General features: G+C 62.5%; 2 pseudogenes; both read left to right on the top strand.

Moving 5' to 3' along the window:
• Nucleotides 1-479: 479 nt before the first annotated feature.
• Nucleotides 480-597, top strand: LOC142862956 (uncharacterized; annotated as a pseudogene).
• A 3,404-nt stretch (nucleotides 598-4,001) lies between these two features.
• LOC142862958 (uncharacterized) lies at nucleotides 4,002-4,119 on the top strand (annotated as a pseudogene).
• The last annotated feature ends 2,134 nt before the right edge of the window (nucleotides 4,120-6,253 follow it).

Raw genomic sequence — 6,253 nt, 5'->3', positions numbered from 1 at the left:
TTTTGCACTGTGCCCGGGACCTGGTCTGGGGGAATAGGGGGCAGCCCACCCACAGGGCTGGGGGGGCGCAGCTGAAAGGGGTTGTGGGGGAGGGCGGCCCCTGGCTGGGGTCAAAGGGCAAGAGCCTGGCATGCACAGTCAGCAGTGGCAGCAGCAGGGACACACTGGGGGTTGGGCAGCTGGTAGGTGAAGTAGGCCAGGCGAGGAGAGGAGGGGGGCTGGAAGGTCTCCACCTTGGCAAGTCCAGCCGTGGAATCGCATCTTGTTGAGTGAGTGTGAGTGTGTGTGGGTGTGTATAGAGAGACAGCTCCCCACCCCGGCCCGCCCCGCCCCGCCCGTCACCCCTGTCCCTCGGAGCCCGCCAGACCCGGCCAGCGAACTCAACAGTCCTGGCCCAGCGCGGGGCCTGGGGCGGGAGGAGGCAGCGGGGAAGCACAGAGAGGCTCGGCTTCTTGAGCATGGCAGGGGCGCCCTCCACCGTCTTGGGCCACACCACCCTGAACGCACAGGATCTCGTCTGTTCTCGGAAGCTAAGCAGGGTCGGACCTGGTTAGTACTTGGATGTAGACCGCCTGGGAATACCGGGTGCGGTAGGCTGCTGCTGCTTTTTTTTTTTTGCCTCTTGTTCTGTCCCCTTTCTGGGAGCGTGGCGGCGGACCGGGGTGGGGGTCACCCCCACCCTCAGCGCCCGCCGCGGTGCCTGGCACCCCAGCCCGCACCGTGGGGCCTCCTCTTGTCCCAAGCCGCGACACCGCCCCACGCGACAGCATGCGTGGCATCTGGACTGTCAGGTCTCAGACCAAAGGTCTGGTCTGTGGGAACCGACACGCTGGAGGAAACCTTGAGAGTCTGAGAGGGGAGGGAGTTCCAGAAGAAGGCCAGGATGTCATTTTGAGGGAGTATGTGACCAGAACTCGTCCCGTTGCTTTTGGGGTTCTATGGGCTCCACGTAGGAATCTTTGGTGGTGGCACCTGATGTTGGGGGATCCGGAGTCACACCCAGACCTGCTCCACAGGCCTCCTTTTACTTTTCTCTTCGGATTCATTATTTTTAAAACGTGTCTCTTACCTCTATTATTGCATTTTCTTTTCTCTCTCTTTTCAAGCAGTTGATGGGAGTCCAAGTATCCAGGTGACATGTGTTGCCCGTGCCCCCCTCCCCCCTGTGTTCTTATTCATTTACCTCTCATGTTGTTCCAGCGTACTGTGGGGGTACCAATGTTAAGGTCGGGTACGTTGCCCTCTCCCAGCCTCCCCCCTCGGGTCATTAGCTTCAAGTGCGCCCATCCCCCAGTCGGTGCGCACCCACCCCATTCCTAATGGATGTGTATGCCCATCCCCTCCCCCCACCCGCCCGACACCCACCCGATGAAGGTGATTCCTCTGTGTCCACTTAGGTGTCCATCCGTTCGTACCAATTTGGTGGTGAGCGCGCTCACGTGGTGCTCGTGTGTCCATTCTTGGGACACTTGGCTTACTGGAACGGGTTCCAGCTCTGGCCGGGAGAACACGAGAGGTGCCCTCTCACCGCTGCTCCTCATAGCCGAATGGCACTCCGTGGTGTCCACGTGCCAGATTTAATTAATGCACTCCTGGATGGATGGGCACTCGGGTCGCTTCCACATCTTTGCGATTGTGAATTGTGCCCTAACTGTAACCATAACCCTTACCCCGCCCGTCTCCTGTGCCCCTGCCTGACACACTCCTCCCCGGCCAGGCCCGTCACCGTCCTTGGCCCCTGCCTGAACGGCTCCTTCCTACCCTGCCCGTCACCGTCACCGTCACCGTCTTCGGCCCCTGCCTGACATGCTCCTCCTTGCCCGTCACCATCCTCGGCCCCTACATGACCGGCTCCCCCGTCGCCTGGGCCTTCCAAGGGCTTGGTGTGGACGCTGCTTCCAGGAAGCCCTCCAGAAACCCGGCAGCAGGGTGGACGCAGCAGTCTCGAGCAGCCATCCCTAAGTCGCGTGTGGGGGACGTGCCCCCGCTGTGCCGTGGGGGCCCAGCCTGGTGTCTTCCCTGAGGCCCTGCGGCTGCCGCTCCCCGCGAGGGGAGAGCGGCGGAGGTGGGGACGGCCTCCTGATGGGGACGTACACGCAGCTCTCCACACGCAGCTCTCCACGTCGGATTCCGGGGCTCTCTGTCCTGCCAGAAGGCCCAGCTGGCCCGCGGGTCCTTAGAGTGGCAAAAACATCCGAAAACTGAGATTGAGGGTCCGGTGGGTGTCTGCCCTTTTGTGCTGGGCACCCCAGGGAGGCCCGGGGGCTGGCTGGACAACGTGGTCTGCTGGGCGGGGGGTTTGGAGGAGCAACTGATGCCCTTTGCACTTTGGGTAGCAAGAGTCTGAGGTGTCTCTGAGCCCTGGGCCATGTCAGGGTGGGGGGGAGGAGGAGGAGGAGGAGGAGGATGTGGGAGGGGCCGTGACCTGCAGTCCTGTTCCCGGGGTGGCAAGGCATGTGGCTTCTTCCACAGGCTGCTTGGCCTGGGCTCCCTGCACCTGGGCCTTTGGAGGACTGGCCCTGTGCTTGCCAACACTTCCTGCAGGGACCCAGAGCTGGGAGGTTGCATCTCTCAGCCCTGGGTCGGGCAGAGCCCCAGCGGGCCATGCCCACAACCTCTCTCAGCAGGGGTCCCCCAGAAGGCTCCTTTGGGACCAGGATTCTCTTGCGGTGACTCTTTAAGGTCTGGCCCCTGGATGGAGGGGCACCAGGAGTAGAGGAGCAGGAAGGGGAAGGGGGTGGCCAGGCGAGGGGACACTTTGAGGCCAAGTCCCAGCTTCAGCCTGATCCTCCTGGGAACCCCGGGGTGTACATCACACCTCCTGGTTGTCCCGCTCTGAGACAAGGAGCTGGGCTTTGCATTCCCACAGCAGCCGGTCGTGGGCTGAGGACACCTGGGGCGTTGGGAACTCTCTGGCTTCTCCTTGGTTTAACATCTGGAGCTGCTTGTGAATTGTGCTGCCACACACACCCGAGTGCAGGTGTCTTCCGCACAGACTGCGGGCCTCGCTCTTCTGAATGCCGCTAGCTCGCCAACCACCCACGGGTGAACCTGGTCAGGGTACTTTCTCTCAGGGGCAGACTCTGATCCGGGCGGGCTACCGGTGTCTCTGTTTGCTCGTTTCTTTCTTCCATTTCGGGAAAGTCTTCCTTGCTGGGTGTGGAAATCTCCTATGCCTTCCCTCGCCTATTCTGTCAGCTTTAAAATTCTCTTTCAGTTGCCACCCTCACAGATGGATTAGGAAACTCCGGTGCACTCATTAGTGAAATGACCTCAATGAAGCTGGAATCCAATATCTAATCGCCGATTTCTAGCGAGTCCACACGCCAGGGTGGTCGGGGTCCAATGCAGCCCTGGCCAGGCCCAGGCCCCTTGGACTGGGCCACAGGAGGACACAGAGGAGGGTCCCAGCCCCCACGGTAGCGGTGCGGGCAGTTCTCCAAGGGCTTGGGGGTTTTCCAGAGGGAGGAGATGGAGGGGATTGATTTCTTCAGAGCCCCCCAAACCACCCCATCCCACCCCACCACACCCATGGGACACATCCCGAGAGACGCCCCTACACTCGCTCCCCTCCCCCATGCGCTGTGCCCCAGCCCTGGCCCTGGGGAATAGGCGGCAGCCCACGCACAGGGCGGGGGGCACAGCTGAAAGGGTTTGTGGGGGAGGGCGGGCCCTGGCTGGGGGCAAAGGTCGAGCGCCCCGTGCGCATGCGCAGTCAGCAGGGGCGGCGCGCTGGGGGTGGGGTCAGGTAGGTGAAGGAGGCGAGGAGAGGAGGGGGGCTGGAAGGTCTCCACCTTGGCGGGTCCAGCCTTGGAGGCCCATCTCTGTGTGTGTGTGTGTGTGTGTGTGTGTGTGTGTGTGTGTGTACAGCCCCCCCACCGCCCCGCCCCTCTCCCCAGTCCCGCGGAGCCCGCGGGACCCGGCCGACTAACGCAACAGGCCCGGCGAGGGGAAGCGCAGTTAGGCTCCGCTTCTTGAGCGGGGCAGGGGCGCCCTCCACCCTCTCTGGCCACGCTGGCCTGAACGCGCCCGGTCTCGTCTGATCTCCGAAGCTAAGCAGGGTCGGGCCTGGTTAGTACTTGGATGGGAGACCGCCTGGGAATACCGGTCCCGTAGGCTTTTTTTTTCTTTTTTTTTTCTTTTCCACTTGCTCTATCCCCTTTCTGGGAGCGCGGCGGCGGTCAGGGGGGTCACCCCCACCCTCAGCGCCCGTCGCGGTGCCAGGCGCCCCAGCCCGCACCGTGGGGCCTCCTCTTGTCCCGAGCCGTGACACCGCCGCCACGCGGCGGCATGCGTGGCATCTGGACTGTCAGGTGTCAGACCAAAGGTCTGGCACCCTTTCTGACCGTCCCCCATGGGTGTGTGGACACACCCAGATCGACACATCGCACGGCCTGCCCGTCTCCCATGGGTGTGTGGACACAGCCAGATCCACACAGAGCCCTGCCTGCCCGTCTCCCATGGGTGAGTGGACACAGCTAGATCCACACCGCGCCCTGACTGCCTGTGTCCCTTTGGTTTGTGTACACAGCCAGTTCGACACTGCGCCCTGACTGCCCGTCTCCCATGGGTGAGTTTACACAGTCACATCCACTGCGCCCTGCCCGCCTGTCTCTGGTGGGTGTGTGGACACAACAAGTTCCACACAGCGCCCTGCCTACCCGTCTCCCGTGGATGAGGGGACACAATAAATCCACACGGCGCCCAGCTTACCCCTCTCCCGTGGGTGAGTGGACACAGCCACGTCCACACAGCGCCCTGCCTACCCGTCTCTGTTTGATGTGTAAACACAGCAAGTTCCACACTGCTCCCTGTCTGCCCGTGCCCCGTGGGAGTGTGGACACTGACAGTTCCACACATAGCCCAGCCTGCACGTCACCCATGGGTGAGTGGATACACAAGTTCCACACTGTGCCCTGTCTGCCCATGTCCCGTGCGTGTGTGGACACAGAAAGTTCCACAAAGAGCCCTGCATGCCCGCCTCCCGTTGGTTTGTGGACACAGCCAGTTCCACACTGCGCCCTGCCTGCCCGTCTTTCGTGGGTGAGTGGACAGAGCCAGTTCCACACTTCGCCCTGCCTGCCTGTCTCCGATGGGTGAGTGGACACAGCCAGATCCACACAGAGCCCGGCCCGCCCGTCTCCCATCGGTGATTAGACACTGCCAGTTCCACACTGCGCCCTGCCCGCCCGTCTCCCGTGGGTGTGTGGACACAGCCAGTTCCACAAGGAGCCCTGTCTGCCCGTCTCCCGTGGGTGAGTGGACACAGCCATTTGCAGACTGTGCCCTGTCTGCCCATCTCCCGTGGGTGGGTGGACACTCCCACATCCACACTGTGCCCTGCCTGCCCATATCCCGAGGGTGAGTGGACACAGCCACATCCACACTGCGACCTGCCTGTCCGTCTCCCGTGGGTGAGTGGACACAGCCAGATCGACAAGGTGCCCAGCCTGCCCATCTCAGGTGGGTGAGTGGACACAGCCACATCCACACAGCACCCTGCCTAACAGTCTCCCATGGGTGTGTGGACACAGCCAGTTCCACACTATGCCCTGCCTGCCCACCTCCGGTGGGTGTGTGGACGCATCAAGTTCCACACAGCAACGTTCCTGCCCGTCTCCCGTGGGTGTTTTTACACAGCCAGATACACACAGCGCCCTGCCTGAACGTATCCCATGGGTGTGTGGAAACAGCCAGATCCACACAGTGCCCTGCCTGCCCGTCTCCCTTGGGTGAGTACACACAGCTAGTTCCACACTGCGCCCTGCCTTCCCATCTTCCGTGGGTGAGAGGAGACAGCCACATCCACACAGCGCCCAGCCTGCCCGTCTCCCAGGGGTGAGTGGACAAAGCCACATCCACACTGCACCCAGCCTGCCCGTCTGCAGTGGGTGCGTGGACACAGCCATTTCCACACTGCGCCCTGCCTGCCCGTCACCCATTGGAGATTGGACAAGCCAGATCCACCCTGCACCCTGCCAGACCGTCTCCCGTGAGTGAGTGGGCACAGACAGATCTACACAGCGCCCTGTCTGCCCGTCTCCCGTGGGTTAGTGGATACAGCCAGATCCAAACAGCGCCCTGCCTGCCCGTCTGCCGTAGGTGTGTGGACACAGCCCGATCCACAGAGTGCCTTGCCAGCCCGTCTCCCATGGGTGTGTGGACACAGCCAGTTCCACACAGCTCCCTGCCTGCTCGTCTCCCCTGAGTGAGTAGACACAGACAGATCCACACTGCGCCCTGCATTCCCGTC

Source organism: Microcebus murinus, chromosome 20 (assembly GCF_040939455.1).
Source record: "Microcebus murinus isolate Inina chromosome 20, M.murinus_Inina_mat1.0, whole genome shotgun sequence".
In the NCBI taxonomy this organism is placed as follows: Eukaryota; Metazoa; Chordata; class Mammalia; order Primates; family Cheirogaleidae; genus Microcebus; species Microcebus murinus.
Note: the sequence above shows the minus strand (reverse complement) of the source record. Positions and strands in the feature narration are given on the sequence as shown.